This window comes from Theobroma cacao, chromosome 8 (assembly GCF_053813885.1).
Source record: "Theobroma cacao isolate CCN51 chromosome 8, ASM5381388v1, whole genome shotgun sequence".
NCBI classification, from domain to species: domain Eukaryota; kingdom Viridiplantae; phylum Streptophyta; class Magnoliopsida; order Malvales; family Malvaceae; genus Theobroma; species Theobroma cacao.
This window is the reverse complement of record NC_142646.1, coordinates 7,686,883-7,711,548: the sequence shown is the minus strand read 5'-3', so window position 1 is coordinate 7,711,548 and position 24,666 is coordinate 7,686,883. Positions and strand designations below refer to the sequence as shown.

Below are 24,666 nucleotides of genomic sequence, written 5' to 3'. Positions count from 1 at the left end.
CAACTTGTTTGTTTTTACAAACTTTCTCCATGTGACTGACTTCATTACAAGTTTTGCATTTAGCATCTGGCCTAAACCAACAATGTTCTTCTGCATGATTCCGTTTCTTGCAACAAGAACACATTTTAAACTTGCTTTTTTTGTTAGAGGCATGACTTGGTTGGAAAGGCTTTTTATCTTTCTCTTTGGAATTTTTCTTGGAACCAGAATCAAGGTTGACTTTCCCTTTGTGTTTAATGACTAATGCACTTCCCTCAGTAGTATCTTGACGTGCAGTTGTCCTTTGTTTATAAGTCCTTTGTTCATAAGCTTCAAGTGCACTCACTAGCTCAGTAATAATGAGTTGAGACAAGTCTTTAGTTTGCTCTAAAGAGGACACCGTCGCTTCAAATTTTTTTGGAACACTGTTAAGAATTTTTTTAACAACCTGTACCTTTTTCAAGTCTTCACCTAGCATGCGAATCTGATTTACCAAGCACATAACTTTATCGGTATAGTCCATGACAGATTGAGTGTCTTTCATTTTGAGAAGCTCAAACTATTTTCAAAGAGTTTGTGCCCACATTTGTTTGGTTCTTGTAGAGCCTTGAAACTTCTCCTGGAGTTTATTCCATGCTTCCTTTGCAGTCTTGCAACCCATGATTCTACTAAATATTGTCTTAGCCACAGTTGCATGAAGGAAGGACAAAACCTTACAAAACCTTATATCGCTGTGCTATTTCTTCAGAGTATTGTTTAATCTGAGTAATTGTTGCATTATCTCTCAATGCAAGCAGCTCTTTATCAGATTCTATGGCATTCTAGAGGTCATATCCTCTGAGATAGAGCTCCATCTTGATGACCCACACTGAGTAATGTTTGTCATCAAAGATTGGTGGAGATGGGTGAGATACTATAGGAGTCCACTTATTGCTAAAGGTTGAGAAATTTGAAGAGTGGTGGCTTGACTTTAGATGTTTGGTGAGTTTATTGGTATTTCAAGTCCAACTGGGATCTTACACTTGCAAGAGCTCTAGTAACATGTCATGTTTCTAGTCTATAACAGAGTATAAGGTTGCAAAGAGGCTCTGTTATAAAACTAAAAAATAGAGGCTTACTGAACTTGAAAGAAAGACAATCAATGGTTACAAGAAACTGCAAACATACTTCACTGATCAGATTGAAGTACAAGTTAAATATGCAGCAAGCATGATTAACACTTGTAACATACTATAAACAGAAGTGTTATGACATAAAGACAACAAACTCATGCAGCTATACACGTAAGAGATGGAATTAAGAGAAAACATGCATGACTAATGACAAGTACATCTAAACAAAGTATAATAAAAGCCCGACAAGTGTACATTATCATGCAAGTATTAACTTAACAAAAATCCCTAACAACTAGGGGAAAAAACCAGAAACAAAACTGTTGGAAAAATTCAAAAGATCATAGGACACGGAAACAAGAAATCATTTTAGCACATGATAATTTATGCTTTTAACGTGCACCTTCAAGTTCAAATGTGACTTGATTTTTTATGCTGTCATACCCCACTGAGCTGCTAGATGCACCATTATCGTAACTGTTGCACAATTCACCAAGCAAGTGTTCAGCTTCTTCTGCGTGTAAATTACTTTTACCCTAAGGGTGTTTCTTCATTGCTTGCAGTCTTGCTAGTTCATGGGCAACTTCCTTCATACTCGACCTTTCCTCCCTTCATTTGCACACATTTCCAAGCTAAAGCTGCTACTTCTTTAAGATGCTCAAGGTTTCCATCATTCATCACCCTTGGATCGATAATTTCTAGCAAGCGGTCCTCTTTCATCAAAGAAACAAAGTACATAGGCAAAACCTTATTGTCTTCTGATCTTTCAAAACAAACCACTTTTTACGCCGTCAGTAACTCTATAAGAACAACCCCAAAGCTATAGACATCACTCTTTTCAGTCAATTGACCTGTATGCATGTATTCAGGATCCAAGTAACGAAAAGTTCCTTGAACAATTGTAGTTACTTGTGCTTGGTCGGATGGGATCAATCTTGATGCTCCAAAATCAGAAACTTTTGCGGTGTAATGCTCATCTAAGAGTATGTTTGCCAACTTGATGTCTCGATGAATAATTGGAATAGAAGCAGCAGAGTGCAAATAAGAAAGGGTTTCTGCCGTTTCTGTGGCAATTCTTAAACGAGCTACCCATGGAAGAAACGAGGCACCAACAAAATTATGCATATGGTCAAAAAGGGATCCATTAGTCACATATTCATAGACTAACAGTGGAACCGGTGTCTCCAAACAACATCCAAGGAGTTTGACAACATTTCTGTGGTTGATTTGGTAGAGCACAGATATTTTATTAATGAATGCTTCAACTTGGCTATGATCTCCTATTCTGGATTTTTTTATGGCAACCATTAGATTATCAAGTAATATTCCTTTGTAAACCGTTCCTTGTCCTCCTTGTCCTAAGATTCTACTTTCATGATAATTATTTGTTGCCTTCTTGAGTTCTTCAGCTGCAAATAATTTAACCTTTTCACCGCACCCTTCACGTTGGGAAAGTTTGCCTTGCAACAAATTGCCACCGTTTTGCTGGAAGTATTTTTCTTTTAGTTTGGCAATCTGCCGTTGTCTGAGTATCAAATGCAACAATGTTATGCCCAAGAGCAGGGCAAAGAAGTTGTCATCATGTGCGGGTTCGAGAACCCGACAGCCAAACGTGGAGGGATTTGGAAGTTGCCACCAATCTTTTTTTCTCTAGGTGTAATTGGCCACCCTGTTTTGTTCTACTCGACGTAATCCTAAATTAATTTTAGGTCTGTCGAAAGAATGATAAACTGGTCTATGTATCTTTTAGATTTGGGTTTGGGAGTACTGTTAAGCACGAGGAAAGATTAGCACCACCGTGACGCCCATTCCACGAACAGTACCATTTAATCATATATTATCCTAACATATTTATTTTATTCTTATATTTTCTTAATTATTATTTATTTATTTCATCTTTTATTAGAATATTTTATTTCATTTTTTATGGGTTTAACATGCACATGATGCAATTGTGAAATGCATGACATAAAATTGGGATAATGCCAAACGAAAATCTTTTATTGAGTGTACTTTTCGAATCCGCCCATCATACCAGTGGGATCCAAAAGTATTCTCTCACCTAGAGAATCCCTTAGCAACTCGCCTTTACAAGTTTACTAGGTAAATCCCATCATCGGGATTATTGTACGTTTTTTTTTTAAATAATGTTTTCGTGAACATGAACCTATTACGAGCAAAAGCCTTTTTATTAAAGATATTTCTTGAGCCCTCCCATCATAGTGGTGGGACTCGGGGACATCCTTTCACCTGGAGAGCTTTCTGAGAGAAACTCGCCTTCGCAAGATCTTCGAAAAATCCCATTATCGGGACTTAACTCGTGGACAAAAATGTTTATATGCCATGATTTGCATGATACAATAGAGATATATGCTATGTTTGTGAAGTTTATTTTTATTTATTATATTTTTTTTGTTATTTATTTTTTTATCTTTTTCATTCTAAGTTTCTCCAATATTTTCCTTTTTTGTAATTAGATACATTATAAATTATTTGTGATTCTATGTTATCTTGGTGAAACAAAATTTTTATTTATTCATTATTTATTTATACTTTTTATCATTTTTTTAATTTTTGACTAATTTTTTTATGTAGTAAAATTTTATTTATTTAAAATAAAAAATCAAAAACTCAAAATCGAGGCCCTCCCATCGTACTGGTGGAGCCTTAATTCGGATTTCGAACCTAGGAAAAATTAACTCGAGATTGCGACCCTTTGTGTCCCGACCGATTATCCCATCATCGGTATCATCCAAGTAATTAGCTATTATTTTAATTAGTGACTTTAAATAAAACTAAAAGCATACCTTTTAAATTTAGAAACCTAATTAAAACTAGATAAAAAAAATAAATGGCCCAATAAAATAATAAACAAATAACCCAAAACTAAACTAAAAAAATTAAATGGCCCAATAAGCATAATAAACAAATAACTCAATAGTAATCCAAATAATAAGGTCCAAAGGAGTCCATACCAAACTTAGACTATTTAAGCCTAACGTCCAAGGAACCCAATAGCTCCCTTTGGGTTTGGCTCGACCAGCTTTAGCAGTCTCCCTTAAGGTCCAAAACAACACCGTTTCAAGCACTTGGGAAAAGTCTTTTGAGTTCTCCCAAAACTACGCCGTTTTGCCTCCCAAAACTACACCATTTTGATCACCACTACACCTTCCCCAAAACAACGCCGTTTCACTTTAAACCTTAGATATAAAACCTCATTTTCTTTCTTTTCTTCCCATTTCTTCCCCTCACTTTCTCTCTCTAACTGCCGGACCCTCCTCCTCCTCTCTAAAAACCTTCTCACCGGATTCCCAAAACAAAAGCCCTTATTAGCCGTTCGACGTCACCGACGCCGCCTCACTCTTTCTCCCAAACCACCGATCGACACCCCCTATTTCTCTTTTCACTGTGCCGGTGCCGCTCCCTAACCGAATCTATCTTTCTCCGTTGGACGGCTACAAGCCCAAAACTCCAAATCTCCCTTCACCGGCGTAGACCGTGTCCTTCCTCTAACGTTGGCAGCCACACCTTTCCTTTCACCAGATTTGACCCACCCAACTAAAACACTCCACCGGTTACCCAAAATCTCTCCTAAAAATCCAGACCTCCTCCCAAAAAATCAAAACCCACGCCCCAATAGTCACCTCCTACATCTCTTATTTTTTTTGCATATTTTTTGATTCATTTTTTTAATTGTTCTGTGGTTTTTTTTGGTTGAGAATTTGTGGTTGTTTTTGGTTGGTAGACTAGGTTTTTTTTATTTTTTTTGATGTTTTTTTTCAGGATTTTTTTTGGATCGTTTTCTCTGGTTTTTCAAAATATGCCCCCTTTTTTTTTGCAAGTTGTGAATCTTTAAAAACCAAGTTGTCCAAAAATTTGGACAACCCGATAATGGAGTTCTAGCAGCAAGGAGTTGGTAGCCAGAACCCTCATTACTCATGGTGGTTGGGGGAAGAGATGGTTGGGCGTACGCCCAACCATTTCTTTTTTTTTTTCATTATTTTATTTTATATTTTATTATTATTTTTTAAATGGGTGTCTACAGAAGCCAATGCCACTACTTGTAATCAAGAGCACTTAATTAGCATGTGGATTTAAATATGTTTAGTAAGTAATAAAAAAATAGTCTATTAAAATTCCATTTGTAGCTAACACACACACATATATATAGAGTGTGTGTGGGATAAACTTAAGACTCCTTAAAAACTAAAAGTACTTTCAAGTACCTGTAGAGAAGAATGTAAAAGTTCGATTGATACAAACTCAATGAATAATTGAAAAAATAATGTGTCATAATCTTCATCTATTAGTCAATATACGAATGAAAGGATTTATGCATTATATATTCAATGACTTAGACTTTTTAGAGTCGTTATAAAATGGTTTAATCAATATGATTAATTTGAATCATTATTTTTAAAGAGTGATATTACGAGAGATTCATATAGGAAAAAATTGACCCAAAGACCATGTTTATGAAAGATTACTTCTTACACATGCAGTTTCCAGTATCAATGAAAACTTTCATTTCTAAAGGGACAAAAAAAAAAAAGACGAAAAAAGTATTATACTAGCATTTATATGTACCAACCTAGTGCAACAACAAGAATGAGTAAACTCTGACGGCGCGGGATGACTTTAGGACTGCAGCCTGTTCCATTTTTCCAGCCATTACCCTCAAACCCCTCGGGGCATGAACAATAATAACTTCCAGGTACATTGTGACATGTTCCATTGCAAAGATTCGATGCGCCACACTCGTCAATATCTGAAAATTTTCAAACATTTTAAAAAGAAAGGAAATGTTAGCAGGGGTTACTCTAACGCTGAGTTATGCTAGGTGATATTTTGGAAAAGTAATTTATAATTTATGTTGTCTACTTTTGAAGCTGATGAAAAGAGTGTAATAAATGCAAAAGTTTTTATTAAAATAGTATATTGATTATCATTAGCAAATACTACCGGTATCCGTAATTATAAATATATATTGAACACAAAAGTATAATACTTTCTTATATATATAGAGAGAGGGAGGTGGTAAAGTAACCCAAACCCAACTTTAACTCAAATTGATCAAGAAAAGTCAATAGTCCTATCCCAAATTGACTTAAATTTGAAACAACTGGAATTAAAATTAATCTAAACTCAAAATGATATGAATGTGAATAATTCGAAATATTAATATAAAACAATAAAAATTTAAATTGATCTTATTTTTAAAATTAACAATTTAAACTCAAAAATAAATCTATTTTAATGGTTCAAATTTAAATAACTCGAATATCGAACATGAATGAAACAAATCTAAATTGATTTAAATTCAAAATAACTTGAAAATGAAATTTCTTTTAACTCAAAATTGCTCCCCAAACTCAATCCAATCGCCCGATTGCCACCTTTAATTAAGCTATAACAGACCATGGAAATAAGATAAATTCATCAAATTAAATCCAAAATGGACAAGTTGATGTTTTTATTTACCTTGGCAACCAGGAGAGAGGTAAGGGTTACCGTTAGAACCATCAGGACACTTGCACAAATATCCAGGGCCATTTTTTGGGTCTATACAATCGCTATTTTCCTGGCACGCATAGTTTTTTGGATTCCTTTTAGCATCCTTGCAAGTTAGATTCCCGATTGTCCAGTCAAGAATTACTGGGAATGTCTCGTTATGCAATTTATCATTATTAAGATCTGAAGTCGAGAAGTTATAGGCTGCATTCGCCACAACGAATCCATAGCTGCAAGGATTGAAGCTCAATATACCGGCATGTTTGTTTTGACTGCTAAAACTTATTTCATAACTCTTCACTCCTTTTGGGATAGACGTCTCGCAGCAGCCAATACCAGAGCAAGATCCATTTATCACATCCGTAATGTTACTACAAAATGATAGACATCCGGTTGAATACTTTTGGCCCACGGAACCTTCAATGTAGGCATAGGTATCACAACCAATGGCCATGAACTTGTTGCTGGTATGAGATATGGAGAATTTGGCAAGGTCGAGCCGTATACTGATAGATGAGCTTGGTTCGGTTGAGTTATTGTAGACACTTAAATTTTGACAAATAATAAATAAAAGTTAAATATTAGTTAAAAATTAATTAACTGAATAATTAAAAAAAAAAGAGTACTGGCAGAGCACGGACGCCCCTACCAATACCACCACTACAGTGCCAAACGCGAAAAACTCGCGTCTGGCAGGGTAGTGGAACGTGCCCCCTCCAGAGGCCAAAAATCGAGTATAAAAGGGAGAGGGCACTGTAGCAATCGAGGGGGGAGCCAAAAATTGAATCGAAAAACCCTAGGAATCCTTAGCAACCCAAAACCTAGCAGTATCAAAAACCAAAAAAATCTAATCTAGTGGCCATAACCACAAGTTCTTAACCAAAAAAAAATCATCAAAAAATGCATAATGGGGGAGGAGAGTAGCTGATCTTGTTTTGAGGGAACTTTTAGCTGATTTTTAGAGAGATTGAGAGGGGTTTTGGGGCAGCTGTTTTGGGAGTCGTTTTAGGCTGTTGGGTATCCCGACCGACGATACATATAGAGAGGAGAGGAAAGTCGATCGGCAGAGAGAGAGAGTGAACAGGGAGCCGATTGTTGCCGACCAAAGGAAGGAGAGGTGAGAAGTCAATCGGCGCCGATTGGGGAGTCGATCGGTGGTTTTGTGAGAGGAAGAACCCAACCGGCAAAAAAAGGTCTACTAATGATAGTTTTTTTAGAGTGGTTGGGGGACGTCGGTGAAGCCGAGTGGCAGAGAAGGGTGATGTTGATCTAGGAGCCGTCGGGGCAGGAAAAAGGTGTTACCGGTGAGGGGGTAAACCAATTTGTTTGGTTGTCAGAAAGTTTGGTTTTTAGAGAGAAGAAAGAGTGAGATAGACGGTAGAAGAAGGAAAGAAGAAAAAAAAGAAAAGAAAAGAAAAAAAAAGGGACAGCTTTTGGAGATCTCCAAACAGCGCCGTTTTGCTGGTGGAGTGTTGGAGCCAAAAAGGGGCCGGTCAGATCTTTGAGAGTGGGCCGGCTGTCTTGGGCCGCTTGTAGCCCATAAGAGGTAAATCTTTGGCTTTTCTAATTTGGTCTTTGTGATTGTGCTGGGCCCAATGTTAGGTAGGAAGACAAATTATTTTTAGTAGGTTATTAGGTAGAATAAAAGAAAAGATACATATAAAAAATGAAAATGATTAAATGATTAAGTGTCAAGAGAAAAATAGAAACTAAAAAAAAAAACATATATTAAAAAAATATTATAGAAAATAGGTAAAAATACTACATTCAATGATACAAACAAAATGATGGTAAAATATAAGAGTACATGTATTCTATATAATAATAATAAAATCAGATAAAATAGTTATTTAATTATAAAAACAGATCCAAGCATAATATACATAGAGAAATAAACAAACACTTAGTCACTGAAAATTAATAGATTTAGTTTAGTAAATATAGGAATAGTAAACATTTAATGTTAGGAATTGATTTATTTAGATTAATAATATATGCATATAAGAGGATTGTATATTTTGATTTAGAATATTGTTTAGAAAAAATATAAGTATGGGAAAAGATGAAATGTGGAACATATTTATGAGATACATAATTATGTAAATTTATGTAGAGACAATAGGAATGAAAATAAATTAGGAAGAATTAGAATCAAAATGTAATAAAATAAAATATGAAAATATCAATTGGGTGAAAAGATAGTTCTATATATAAAATGGAAATGGGTATAAATGGAGATAGAATGAAAATAGGATAAGATAAAGAATTATTAATAAAATAATTATTAATAAAATAATTGTTTAATTTAATACCGATGATGGGATGATCGATCGGGATGCGAGAAGTCGCAATCCCCAGCCAATTTTTCCTAGGTTTGAAATTCGAATTAAGGCTCCACCAGTACGATGGGAGGGCCTCGATTTTGAGATCCCGAAATTTTTTATAAAAATAAAAAATTAACAACACAAAATCATCAAAATAAATAAATAAACAAATAATAGATAAAAAGAGCAGAAAAATGAAAAATAAATAAAATAAAACAATAAAGATAATGATTCAGATATGTATATAATAAATTTGTGAAAAGATAATATCCATGACATTAAATAAATAGACAAATAATAAAAACTATTAATGAGGAAAACCCAAAACACTAAATGATTTAAAATCAAGTATTAAATATCTAATGGTATAAGGTATAGATTAATAAATATTATGTAAAAATAATAAGATAAGAAATATCAAGGAATATATAGGAGAAACTTAGAATAAAAAAAAATATAGGAGAATAAAAAAATAAAAAATATGATAATATGAAATAAAATGAAAATAATAATTAAATAATAAAAAATGACAAAAAAATAGATAATTGCATTTGCATAGCATATATATATGTTGCATCATGCATATCATTGCATATAAATATTTTTGTTTTCAAGTTTGAGCCCGGATGATGGGATTTTTTGAGGATCTTGCGAAGGCGAGTATTTCTCGGAAAGTTCCCTAGGTGAAAAAATGTTCTCGAGTCCCATCAGTATGATGGGAGGGCTCGAGAAACATCTTTAATAAAAGGCTTTCGCTCGTATTAGGTTCATTATTCACGAAAATATTACTTTTAAAGAAAACGTACTATAGCTCCGATGATGGGAATTATTCTTTGAATTTGAGAAGGTGAGTTTCTCGGATAATTCCCTAGGTGAGAGAACACCTCGGATCCCACCAGTATGATGGGCGGATTCGGGAGAACGTCCTCGATAAAAGGTTGTTCGTCCGACATTTTTTATCTCACGCCATGCATTTCATCTCACATCACATTTGCATTCTATTTTAAGTTAAATAAGAAATAAAATAAGAGAATAATAACTAAGAAAATATAGTGAACTTAAAAAATTAAAGCCTAATAAGATAATCTAAAAATGGTACCGTTCATGGAATGGGCATTCTGGGGGTGCTAATCCTTCCTCGGGCATAACCGTACTCCCGAACCTAGATCTAGAAAAATGTTAACCAGTTTAAAATTCTATCGACGAGGCTTAAAATTAATTTAAGAATTCGTCGATTAGAGTAAAGTCAATAGGTGGCCAATCACACATAGTGAAAAAAGATTGGTGGCGACTCCTAGTTTTTAGTGAGTTTTCACTCACGTCTGGCTGTCGGGTTTTCGGACCCGCACGTTACGATAGCTAGCGACTCCACTGGGGATTCCAAGAGTCGAACCATTAAATAATGATAGGTTATCCAAGGCTATAAATAATTTGATGTTTTCGTAGTGTTAATGATTTGTTCTGCATATTTTGTTTGGTGCATTCATTTATTTCGCATTTATTACTTTATTGCTTTTAATAATTATGTGGATTTTGGATAGAGGGATGTGAGATTGTTACTTCGAACTCGATGTTTTTCTTCACACACACAACACATTCTATATTCATGCATAAGCCCTCTACCCGAGCCATGTCCATTTTTAGGAGGGAGTTTAGCAGCTATGCTCTCGTGAGGTGATAACCTCCGTATGGGCTAGTGAAGACTCCCATTCAAATTGAACCTAGTCCGTTTGAAGCTTGTAATGGGTGAGGACTAGGGTGCCTTACTAGTCCGTGTGGACGATAGTGAGGAACGATTTGGGAACTTTAGCTCTATCTATAATCCCAACTCAGCATATAGAATACCAAGGTAGCTTAACCCTAGGTAGGGCCTTACCCGTGAGGATATACCCTGTAAGTAGGTACACATGGAGGAATCTCTTTCACTCCCTCTATTTTAAATTTTCCCAAGAGATAATAAAATATCGTGGAGTAAATAATGTCTAATGACGTTAATAATACCCATGATATCACTTATTATTCTCTCATTATTTTTAACACTCCATTTTTTCTTTTTACCATACTAACTTAAGTTTATTTTGCTTGTCATGTGCATTTTACATGTTCATTCGCATACATCGTAATTGCATATAGGAGAAATATTGGCTGCACAATATCGAACTTAAGAGATCCCGGTTACATCCATGGCATCTTCATCAGCAAGTCCACTCAACATATACAGAAATGACTATGAGATAGAGTTACAGATGGGGCAGATTCAACAAGAAAGAGGAGACTGTTTGACCCAAGGACATATCTTAACTTTACCTGAGAAAGTTCACCTGGACCTTCAGCAGAATGACTTCACATAGATGATAGGAATTTGGGAACAATGGAGATGTGCTCACCGAGACAACTTTCAGAGCAAGTATGGACACATTGCATGGCTCTTATATGTACCTGTTAATGACCAGATGCTTTGAGCCATTGTCCAGTTTTGGGTTCCTTCATACCGTTGCTTTGTGTTTAATAAGGTGGATATGGCCCTTACCATAGAAGAGTACTCCTCTCTACTCTAGATAGATCACATGTAGCCTGGCAAGATCTATTAGAGGGCCTAGAAGATGGGACACCGACGAAAGTTGGCCAAGTTGCTAGGAATGACTACGGTAGAAGTGGATTAGCATATGAAGAAAAAAATAGACATAGATGCCTTCCGTGGAGTTTCTTGAACAGATATATTAAAAAACACATGGAGGATGAACAAGGTCTCTTAACTTTCGCGATGGCAATCTATGGCTTAGTGATCTTCTCGAAGGTTCTAGGTCATGTGGAGGTATCATTCATAGACTTTTTCGATCAGGTGACGAGGAGCATCAACTCGGCACCATCCATCTTAGCTGAAACCTTCAGATCCTTGAATTTTTGTCGACGCAAAAACGAGGGACGATTCATCGGATGTGCCCAACTCTTAACCATATGGATCAAAAGCCACTTCGAATGCAAAAAGAGCAAATTTTGAAAGCTTTATCTGTCTGCGAGTTATCCTATCCTTGAGTTCTGCGAAAGTGAATGGCCCGACTACAAGAGGAAAGAAGAATGGGTTGCAAGGCTCTGGAGGTTAATGAGCTTTGAAGTGACTTGGAGAGCTCCATGGATGCCGCGAATGCAAGTGATGTATAAATGCGGGGACAAGCCGTGGGTGCCGCTAATGGGACCATGGAGAGCTATTAGCTATGCATCAATAATGGTACAAAGACAGTTCAGATCTGAGCAATTCGTGCCCATGACTCACCAGCTCAACCAGTTAGAGTTTACATATGGAGAGCTGAAAACGTTAAGGAAAATTGAGGAAATTACACAAGACTGAAAGAAAATGTGCCGAGTGGATCAAGGGAGGTTTACCGATGAAGTCACCACAAGATATGATACTTGGCACGACCAAAAGGTGAAAGATGTCATATGTCCCTCGAAAAATCCATCAAAACATCCGGTTAGCCCAAAACCTCAAGATGTTCTGCTAGAGGGTGAGTTGACAAGAAAGAGACTTGAAAAAGAGATGGCGAATATGAAGCGGAAGCATGAGGATGAGCTAGAAGAAATGAAGAAAGAGACGATAAAAAAGGTACGGATGGCTTTGGAAGAGCGGAATGAGTGGCAAAGCAAGTTTGAGGGAGCAAACCTAGTAAATTCTTCTCTGATAGCCAGAATGCAAGAAATCCAAAATGTCAACAACACTTTGCAGCACAAGGTATGAAGACAAGAACAGACTATCCAAGAGTTGAAAAATGACTGCGGCTTGATGGAAACTGCCATGGAGGGCTACAAAACACAACATGAAGTAGTAAGGCAAGAGTATTTCCAGCTGAGGGAGAGAAATAATTTGTGCACACAAAGCCTTCAAATGAAAGAAGCTGAAATGCAATGGATACTAAGATAGATGAGAGAAGTGGCATTTAGAGCGCAAGTAATGGCAGACAAGATCGAAGAACTCAAGCGAGAGATTCTTCCGAGGGATAAATTGAGTGAGCGATTGATCGATCACCTCAGGATGGTTAGGGACCAATATGACCAAATTGGTTTTCCTTTTAATAGTTATGTAATGGTTTTAGACAATGATATAATCTGATATTTCAGTTTTATTGATGTGGATTTTCTTGTGGTAAATGTTGGATGGCCAATATTTTTCCTATTTTTCTTTTCAATACATTTCATTCGCATTATAATTGCATGATTTAAATAAGAAATAATATTCAATGTTTTTCAATAAAATTCTAACTCACACATAAAGCTCGATCAGCTAGATCAAAACAAAATTCCAGAGAAACGAACCCTACACAGATACAGCACAAGAGTTCGCTCTAAGATCACACGGGACGAACACTCGGAGAGAATGGACAAGATTGAGAAGAAGCAATAAGAGATCATGGGTCAATTGTCAAAGATTTTGGAGTTGATGTCGACAGATAAAGGGAAGAGAGTGGCGGGGAGTTTTGGTGTGCCAGAATGTTCAACAGACAGAAGCCAATACAGATCCTGTATATCCACCAGGATTCACACCACCACCAGCAAGGAATGCGTCTATCCCCATGCCATCGATAGGACAATATCCATTTTTTGGGATGCCCATGCCTATAGGGCCACCACCAACTTATCCTAACAGAGGCCAATTGGAGGGACAAGTCCTTCAGATCCCATCTCTATACCTGATCTGGACGATCCAAAGGAACAAGAGAAGCTCAAGTGTGGATCCGTTGAATTGAAGGACAATCCCGATACCCACTAGAAATTTAACCTTTTGGAGGAGAGACTATGCATGATAGAAGGAATGGGAATGTATTATTCTATGGATGCAATCGAACTCTGTCTTATTCCAGATGTGGTTATACCCCCAAAATTCAAAGTTCCAGACTTTGAAAAGTATGATGGAACCAAGTGCCCAATCACACACATCACCATGTATTGTAGAAGGATGGCTGCATATGCCTATGATGACAAGCTTTTGATACATTGCTTCCAAGATAGTCTCACTGGTGCTGCAGCAAAATGGTACGTCCAACTAGACAGCAATTGAATCCACACATGGAAGGACCTTACTTGGGTGTTTGTAGCTCAGTATAAGCATGTTACAGATATGGCTCCGGATCGCCTTTCTTTACAAAACATGGAGAAGAAACCCACTGAAAGCTTCAAAGAATATGCTCAAAGATGGAAAAATGTGGCTTCTCAAGTTTAGCCATCATTGACTGAGAAAGAGACCACCGTAATGTTGGTTAACACTTTACGGGCCCCTTATTATGAACGGTTGGTCGGTAGTGCCATAAAAAACTTCGCTGATATGGTGATTTCAGGAAAGATGATAGAAACTGCCATTAAGTAAGGGAAGATAGAAGGAGGTGATACGACAAACACGAAAAAAGGGAGAACTTTTAAGAAGAAGGAAGGAGAAGCCCAAGCCATCACTTCGGGACAACCCTAAGGAGGAAGTTACAACCCTTACCAACCATATCTGCCATACCCCTATTACCCAGTTGTGAACAACACTTCACAAAGCCCATACCTATATCCACCCATGCCAAATGCCTTTTCTAACATGTACCCATATGCTCTCATCTAACGGACACTTTACCCCATAAATATTCACCCACTTACTTCCACACCCGTTACAACTTCAACCACACAACAAATAACACATTCAAACAATAATACTGTCGATGAATCAAGAGGATGGTGAAACAAGCAAGAGAAAGTGCAGTTTGACCCAATCCCAATCCCATATGCTGAACTCTTCACTCAGTTAGTTGCAAATCATCTGGTGGCACCTTTATATATAGAGCCATTAAAACCTCCATTCCCAAGATGGTATGATGCTTCCACCCATTGTGATTATCATCATGGAGTCGAAGGTCACTTGATCGAGAATTGTACATCATTTAAACATAAGGTGCAAGGGTTGATCAAGGTAAGAATCTTGAACTTTGAAAAGAAGCTGGAACAGAACGTTAACAACAACCCATTGCCAAATCATGCTGGGGCAGGGGTAAATGCGATTGAAGGGGAGGTGTATGTTAAAAGGAACATTCGGGATATGAAAATCCCCATGGAAAAAGTGTTTGAAGCCTTGGTAAAGACTGACATGCTCGAAGTTTGGCCAGAATGTCCTGACATGAATGATTTGGGAAACCTCTGAGGACCATATTGCTTATACCACAAAGGATGTGTGGGGCATTTAATCCAAGATTGTAGTTCCTTCCGTAAAGAAGTGCAAAGGATGATGGACGAATCAATGATTGAATTCTATGTGGAAGCTTCAGAATCAGTAGTAAATATGATAGCCAAAGATTCAGCCCAAAATTCAAACTCACCCAATGAAGATAAATAGAAAAAAAAGGGGGATTTTAATTTTGAGTAGATCTTCCACTTCTCACTTTACATGATTTTTAATTAAATGATTTTTATTGTACTCGCATTGCATGTACAGCATTTAAATTTTCTTACATTTTGGGGGTACTCCATTGCATATCACTTCATCCATTCATCAAAGCATCATTGCATTTCATGCATTCATACACATGACATATTTGCATCCATATCCATATATTCATCTTTTCTTTATTTTTAGCTATATTTATTCCCATAATAAAAAACCACACAATTTTATTAGGTTTGAAGAGAATAAAACAAATCCACATTTATGGAAAACATTTAGAAAGGTTTTAGTCAAATTTCAAAATTCTTTTCTAATTTATCTGATTTGAGTTAAGGGGGTTGAAGGATATGGAACATCAATTGGAAGCAAGGATAAGCGCACTAGAGCGAAATCAAGAAGAGTTCGGACTTGATCTTTGAGAGATGAAAGGGCAGATTGCCAAATTAATGGATATGGTTGAACGTCTCAACAAAATCAATGGAATTCACCCTCAAGAATTTTAATCGCTTCAAACTGAACCACTCCTCAAGCGACCATTGAAGGAAGGCCAATCTGTCTTTGATAGAACCAACATTTCACTTAGTATCCCAAGTAAAGATTAGGGTTTAGACAAATTTATGAAAGGGATGGACGAGTTGAATATGCAGATGATTGAGAATGTAATTAAGAACGGTAAAATTGAAGAGAATAATGTCAATAGCATGGGAAATTGTAATGCCTCAAAAAAAAGGAAAGGGGAGGCACGAGTTATCACATGTGAAGAGCAACCATGGGGCATCAATCCATACCATCTTCATCCTGCAAACCAACCTTCCAACCCCACTCAGAATCATATTTCACATAGCCTGTATCCCTATCAACTAATTCCGTAACTAATTTTTCATCTAAGAGCACCCACACCTCCACTTATGCCTCAATCATTGCCAAAACCCAACCTTCGCAAATTGCCTATGCCAATCTTGAAACTTTTGCCTATACTAATTGAGAATCGATACCTCAGTCTGGTGTCAATGAAGATAGTTCCAAACCCATCCGTAAGGAATTATGACCCTAATGTTAAATGTGACTATCACATGGGGGCAATTGGACACTCAACAGATAAGTGTAGGCAATTGAAAGAGAAAATTAAAAATCTCATCAAAGATGGCAGCTTGACTCTTGAGCTTATGGAACGTTGGAAATCGGTTATGCCGTAGAGTGGGCTCTTGTTCGGAAGTTGAAAAAGCCTCATGTCTCAAGCAAATTACTTGTAGGAAAAATGAATGATTCGGAGTTTTTATTTTGTAGTTAGATGCATGGCATGAGTAGGATTTTGTTAGGGTAATTGAAGTGTTAATGTTTTTGTTGAATGAAAATTTTTAAAGTTTTATGATGTGATACGTTTGTTTCAATAAAGGTTTTATAACATGTTTACAAGATCAAAAAAAAAAAAAGAAAAAAAAGGGTCATACAGGAAAAAGGTTTTTTACAATAAAATGTGCACATGATCTCGAAAGAATTGATGGTTACTGTTTGGAACAAACTTGTCATTGCAAACATTTTCTAACCATTTATTCAAACACTTTGGAGCCCAAGACCATTCAAATAAGGATATTCAAGAACTTGAGTCCAAAAGGAAATAAAGTTTTGAAGGTTTATTAACCTTATCATGTGATACCAAAAGACAATGATCTTGGTCTAGGCAATGACCAATGTTATAATTGATTGTTTTGCAAAATTTTTCTTTAAAAATCAAGCAAACCAGGCACTCTTGTAAAGACTTTGAATGTGGTAGGTTAATAAATGTCAAGACTATGCTAAAGTCTCAAATATGCCAAAACCTCTCAAAATTTTTTCAACTGTATGCCAAATGTAAACCTTTCAAAACCATCCTTGATCTTATTTTGGGGCATGATGACTTAAAACAAAATTACCCAATACCTCCAAGACACCTTGGCTTTAAAAAATAGCCATTTTCCCCTCTCATTTAGCAAAAGTGTTTCTTAAAAGAGTTGATCATGATAAGGTGTTCTGATATTAGATCTTTGAAGGCTTCTAAGGAACCTTTATTGTTAAGAGTTGTCTCCTAAGCCTTCATTTGAGTGGTTGATTAAGAAAGAAAACATTCTTGATGAATCCTCTCACTTTAGAAAGGTTGATTCAATCTTCAGTTGTGAAAAATAAAAGAGTGAGAGAATGGTGAGGAAAGTTGATAGTGACATTATGCACTTGAAATACCCAAATGGTGTCAAAAATGAAAAAAAAAAAGGAAGAAAAATCAACCTTTGATCTTAAATTATTCCTTTTTAGGGGTTTACTCTTCAATATAAGTAACCATAGTTGAGAGGATAAATAGCCATGTTTCATTTCCTCTTCACAAATGAGAAATTATCCACTTGCTACCCTTTTGAGCCTATTAAATTGTCTCTAAAATGCACCTTAACCAAGGATCACCTCCCACATTGGGGGCCAATTATGAAGAAAAATGTCTGTAAAAGGCATGGATGATAGAAGATTCATTTTGAGGGAAAAATGAACATCTTTTATATTTTGGGGAGTCGATGCAAATTTGAGTTCTTGAAAGTTTCGAACTCAATCCATCAATGTGAAGGTTAAAAAAAAAAAGAAAGGTAAAAATGAAAATTGAAAAAAAGAAAGGAAGAAAGAAAAAGCATAGAAGAGAAATGGTGAAAAAAGTATGCTTTGAAAAAGGACAAATGTCTTAAAAGAGTCCTTAGTGCAGAAATAAATGATCCTTGGTTTAATCCTCTTTAAATACAGGTTTTGGGCCTTTGTATCCATTTTTTCAAAACCCTTAACCATAGCCTACATTACGTGCTTGAAGAAGTCCATTTTGATCAAGTGTGGATACTTAAATTGAAGAGTTATCTTATAGAAAGAGACCATCACATAAAAAAGGAAACCTTGACTTCTTTTCTTTGCTAAAATTACCTTTTTGAATCCCTTAAATCATTTTGGACTAAGTTTGAGTTTTTCAAGTGCATGATGGAACAATCAATCAAAAAAAAAAAAGAGAGCAATTGAGAAAGATGAAGCTCTAGGGTGAAAACCAGAATGGGCAATCTAGAGCGAAGACGAAAAAAGGGGGAAAGAAAAAAGCAAGTGTGAAAAATGAAGCTTCAGGGTGAAAACTCGAAAGGGTAGTCTAGAGAGAAAATGGGAATTTATGAAACCACTCATGACTCCAACTAAGGTGATAACAAGAAACACTAGAGATAGACTGTTTCAAGGCAGATGAATCCGTTGGACACCTTCCTAAGGGTTTAAGACTCTCAAACACCCTTAAAGATTCAAGATCATTTGAAAAAAATCCGTACTGAATTTTGAGCCTATCTCTGTCAAAATAGCCTTATGCAATATTAAACTTGTAATAACTGGTCTTGACATTTATCATCTTTCCACACATCATGAGGCTTAGAGAGTGTCAAATTTGATCCTAAATCAACATACCTTTGTGAGCTTAGACAAATAAACTTCAACTTTTCTTCTTTTTCTCCCCATGAATGGTGAAAAACTTTTATTGTTGACCAAGACCCTGATGTGTTAAACCATCCAATGCATATGAAAGACCAGATTATCATTTGGCTCATCCAAAATCATTTCAATCAGTAATCATCAATTTTCAAGAGATTTAAGTGTCACATGTTGGAAAGATGTCAAATTGACTCAGTTCTCTTCCAAACTTTAACTACCTTTAGTCATAAAAAATTAGTTTTGTGGGGAAATTTTATCAAAATTCAAGATGCTTTGAAAGTAATGGAGAATTCTTCATTTTTGTAAAGTAGCTTTTGCTATTGTAATAGAGGATCAAAAGATTTAAATGATGAGATAAACATTTTTGTGAATCTTTTCTCAAGGATCGAGAGGTATGGAACCTTTGAAATCAAATTTGAATTTATACATGATCTCATGGGGATGTCGATCTTCAGGAAATAACTGCAAGAATTGGGAATGATATGACAAGACTAGCATGAAAGTTCTTTTGTGATAAAGTGATTGGCAATTGCACAAAAATCATAGAAGACTGTGCAAAGATAGGAAGAATGGTTTTCAATAGATGAAGACACTGAAATGAAATGATGAGATAAAGGTAATTTTTCCTCTTGTCATGCCATCATACATGCATGCACATGACCATGCAACAGTGAGGTCGAAAATTTTTTGTGCAATAGTCAACATTCACACATATTTCTATGCATTGGGAAAGGTAAAAATCCATGCAACACAAAAACCATGCAAAGACATCAAGCCTTGGTTAATTTGAGAACCATTTTGAAAAATTTCAGATAATTAGTCTCAAGATTTTTAAAGTTTCGTTGCCTCAGCTTTGAGAAGTTCATTTTTTTAAAGTTTCGTTGCCTCAGCTTTGAGGAGTTCATTTTAAAAGTCTCGTTGCCTCAGCTTTAAGGAGTTCATTTTTTAAAAGTCTCGTTGTCTCAGCTTTAAGGAGTTCATTTTTAAAAGTCTCGTTGCCTCAACTTTGAGGAGTTCATTTTTAAAAATTTTATTGCCTCAGCTTTGAGGAGTTCATTTTTAAAAGTCTCGTTGCCTCAGCTTTGAGGAGTTCATTTTTAAAATATAGTTGCCTCAGCTTTGAAGAGTTCATTTTTAAAATTTTCGTTGCCTCAATTTTGAAGAGTTCATTTTTTAAAGTCTTGTTGCCTCAGCTTTGAGGAGTTTATTTTTAAAGTTTCATTGACTCAGCTTTGAGGAGTTCATTTTTTAAAGTTTCGTTACCTAAGAGTCTCTTTTTTCTCTTAAACAAACAAAACAAAAAGAAAAAAAACACACAAAAAAAATAGAAGAAAAGAAAAAAGATAAAAAAAGATAAAGATAAAAAAAACAAAAAAACCCAAAAAAAAAGAGAAAAAAGCTTTGGTAAGAGAATTAAGAAATTTTAAGTCAAGTACAGTGTCACGTCTTTGCACTATTTTGGATTATTGAAATGTGCAAAGAGAGGCAGTTGTAGACACTTAAATTTTGACAAATAATAAATAAAAGTTAAATATTAATTAAAAATTAATTAACTGAATAATTTTTTTTTTTTTAAAAAAGAGTACTGGCAGAGCACGGACGCCCTTGCCAGTAGCACCACTATAGTGCTAGACGCGAAAAACTCGCGTTTGGCAAGGTAATGGAGCGTGCCCCCTAAAGAGGCCAAGAACCGAGTATAAAGGGGAGAAGGTACTATAGCATTCGAGGGGGGAGCCAAAAATTGAATCGAAAAACCGTAGGAATCCTTAGCAACCCAAAACCTAGCAGTATCAAAAACCAAAAAAATCTAATATAGCAGCCATAACCACAAGTTCTTAACCAAAAAAAAAAATCATAAAAAAATACGTAATGGGGGAGGAGAGTAGCTGATCTTGTTTTAAGGAAACTTTTAGTTGATTTTTAGGGAGATTGAGAGGGGTTTTGGGGCAGTTGTTTTGGGAGACGTTTTAGGCTGTTGGGTATCCTGACCGGCGGTACATATAGAGAGGAGAGGAAAGCCGATCGGCAGAGAGAGAGAGTGAAAAGGGAGCCGATTGTTGCCGACCAAAGGAGGGAGAGGTGAGAAGTCAATCGACGTCGATTGAGGAGTCGATCGGTGGTTTTGTGAGAGGAAGAACCCAGTCGACAAAAAGGGGTCGGCTAAAGAGAGTTTTTTTAAAGTGGTTGAGGGACGCCGATGACTCCAAGCGGTAGAGAAGGGTGATGCCGATCTAGGAGCCACCGACGTACGAAAAAGGTGTTACCGGTGAGGGGGTAAACCGATTGTTTAGTTGTCAAAAATTTTGGTTTTTAGAGAGAAGAAAGAGTGAGATAGACAATGGAAGAAGGAAAAAAGAAAAGAAGAAAAGAAAATAATAATAAAAGGGGCAGCTTTTGGAGATCTCTAAACGACGCCGTTTTGCTGGTGGAGTGTTGGAGCCAAAAAGGGGCCGGTCGGATCTTTTGGAGTGGCCAGCTGTCTTGGGCCGCTTTTAGCCCATAAGAGGTAAATCTTTGGCTTTTTTGATTTGGTCTTTGTGATTGTGCTGGGCCCAATGTTAGGTAGGAAGACAAATTATTTTTAGTAGGTTATTAGGTAGAATAAAAGAAAAGATACATATAAAAAATGAAAATGATTAAATGATTAAGTATCAAGAGAAAAAAAAAACATATATAAAAAATAATATAGAAAATAGGTAAAAATACTACATTCAATGATACAAAAAAAAAAGATGGTAAAATATAAGAGTACATATATTCTATATAATAATAACAAAATTAGATAAAATAGTTATTTAATTATAAAAACAGATCCAAGCATAATATACATAGAGAAATAAACAAACACTTAGTCACTGAAAATTAATAGATTTAGTTTAGTAAATATAGGAACAGTAAACATTTAATGTTAAGAATTGATTTATTTAGATTAATAATAAATGCATATAATAGGATTGTATATTTTGATTTAGAATATTGTTTAGAAAAAATATAAGTATGGGAAAGGATGAAATGTGGAACATATTTATGAGATACATAGTTATGTAAATTTATGTAGAGACAATAGGAATGAAAATAAGTTAGGAAGAATTAGAATCAAAATGTAATAAAATAAAATATGAAATTATCAATTGGGTGAAAAGATAGTTCTATATATAAAATGGAGATGGGTATAAATGGAGATAGAATTAAAATAGGATAAGATAAAGAATTATTAATAAAATAATTGTTTAATTTAATACCGATGATGGGATGATCGGTCTGGATGCGAGAAGTCGCAATCCCGAGCCAATTTTTCTTAGGTTCGGAATCCGAATTAGGACTCCACCAGTACGATGGGAGGGCCTCAATTTTGAGATCTAGAAATTTTTTATAAAAATAAAAAATTAACAACACAAAATCATCAAAATAAATAAATAAACAAATAATAGATAAAAAGGGAAGAAAAATGAAAAATAAATAAAATAAAACAATAATGATAATGATTCAGATATGTATATAATAAATTTGTGAAAAGGTAATATCCATGACATTAAATAAATAGACAAATAATAAAAACTATTAATGAGGAAAACCCAAAACACTAAATGATTTAAAATCAAGTATTAAATATCTAATGGTATAAGGTATAAATTAATAAATATTATGTAAAGTTAATAAGAAAAGAAATATCAAGGAATATATAGGAGAAACTTAGAATATAAAAAAATAAATATAGGAGAATAAAAAAATAAAAAATATGATAATATGAAATAAAATGAAAATAATAATTAAATAATAAAAAATGACAAAAAAATAGATAATTGCATTAGCATAACATATATATGTTGCATCATGCATATCATTGCATATAAATATTTTTGTTTTCGAGTTTGAGCCCCGATGATGGGATTTTTCGAGGATCTTGCCAAGGCGAGTATTTCTCGATAAGTTCTCTAGGTGAAAAAATATCTTCGAGTCCCACCAGTATGATGAGAGGGCTCGAGAAACATATTTAATAAAAGGTTTTCGCTCGTATTAGGTTCATTATTCACGAAAATATTACTTTTAAAGAAAACGTACGATAACCCCGATGATGGAAATTATTCGTTGAATTTGCGAAGACGAGTTTCTCGGATAATTTCCTAGGTGAGAGAACACCCCAGATCCCACCAGTATGATGGGCGGATTCGAGAGAACGTCCTCGATAAAAGGTCATTCGTCCGATATTTTTTATCTCACGCCATGCATTTCATCTCGCCTTACATTTGCATTCCATTTTAGGTTAAATAGGAGATAAAATAAGAGAATAATAACTAAAAAAATATAGTGAACTTAAAAAATTAAAACCTAATAAGATAATCTAAAAATGGTACCGTTCATAGAACGGGCGTTCCGGGGATGCTAATCCTTTCCCGAGTATAATCGTACTTCCGAATCTAGATCTAGAAAAACGTAGACTAGTTTAAAATTCTATCGACGGGGCTTAAAATTAATTTAAGAATTCGTCGATTAGAATCGAGTCAATAGGTGACTAATCACATCTAGTAAAAAAAAATTGATAACGACTCCTAGTATTTAATGTGTTTTCACTCACATCTGACGGTTAAGTTTTCGGACTCACATGTTACGACAGTTATAACAAGCATAACTTGGTCAATTAGGAAGAATACACAACTGGCCATCGAGAGAGATGTTGAGAACTTCAAGGTTACTAGTAGTTAAGAATGCTTTGGGGGGGTCGAAAGTGGTGTCGCATCTGATGAAAAAGTTTGTACTGATGTTACAATCATTGCCTGTACCAAAGGGGTATGGGATGCGGATATTACAGCAGTGGCTTTGGCAGCGGGGTTTCGCTTGAGCTGCTACTGATGTTGCTATTAATGTGAGCGTAACTGCAAACAGGGCAAGCTCCTTAGAGATTCTATGCAAGCCCATGACTCTTTTTTCTCCCTCTCTCGGCAATATCTAGGATAAATTGGAGAACAACCAATTATTGGCCACTAATTTATAGGAAACCTTGCTTGAATAATATTTCAAAGCCATTGACTGGGAAGCTCCAAACGTCTTGACAACGTGACCCAAGCGAGGGTGCACAATAACCAAGTCATATGGTCAATTATATGGCGCAGACTCTTTCTTTCTATTTTCAAAGTTTAATATGTTTCTTATGGAAAAAAAAACTAATTGGTCATAAACTTGAAAATTGGCTTGCGTGTCCTTCAATCAATCGTAATTTTTCTACGTTGGAGTATATTCTTCCCCCAAAAGTTCATCCTCAACTTGTGAACACTTGATGTCCGCGTGTAGAATTATTGCAAAATTAATCTAGTGGTTTCTCTCTTGGTTCATTTTATTTTAGTATAAGGAAGAAGGGTGCTGATAATTCACCTACAATTAACTTTTTGTTTTAAAAAATTATTTCTCTTTTCCATGAATTAAACCTTCATTAATGATAAAAAGAAAAGAGACCTTAAAAGTTTTATATTACAATTTTTGTCTCAATATTTTTGAGTTTAATCCAATTCTACATTTGAATTTTTTTTGTATTTCTTTGTTGATTTACTTGGTTATTTTGTTAATTTTTTATTTATATACTGAATGTAATAATTATATTATTTAAGTTAAAATACTTCTATTTATATATATAATCATGATAAAAAATTAACTTTCTTTTCAATTTCGCCTACAATAGCTTTAATCATGATTTCACCATTTTCCTAAAGATTTTGTGATCATTCATAAGGGTTAGGGATACATTCTTTGTATTCTTTCAAGACTTGCATGGTTTTCTCATGATAAGATTAAGGTGTTTTAGGAATATAATCCAAACACATTTCAACATTTGATGATGGCCAAATATGAACTGCTTCCTGTG

General features: G+C 35.3%; 1 pseudogene; it reads right to left on the bottom strand.

Annotated features, from left to right (window-relative positions):
* Nucleotides 1-1,483: 1,483 nt before the first annotated feature.
* On the bottom strand, nt 1,484-23,732 carry LOC148761143 (putative wall-associated receptor kinase-like 16; annotated as a pseudogene).
* Nucleotides 23,733-24,666: the final 934 nt, after the last annotated feature.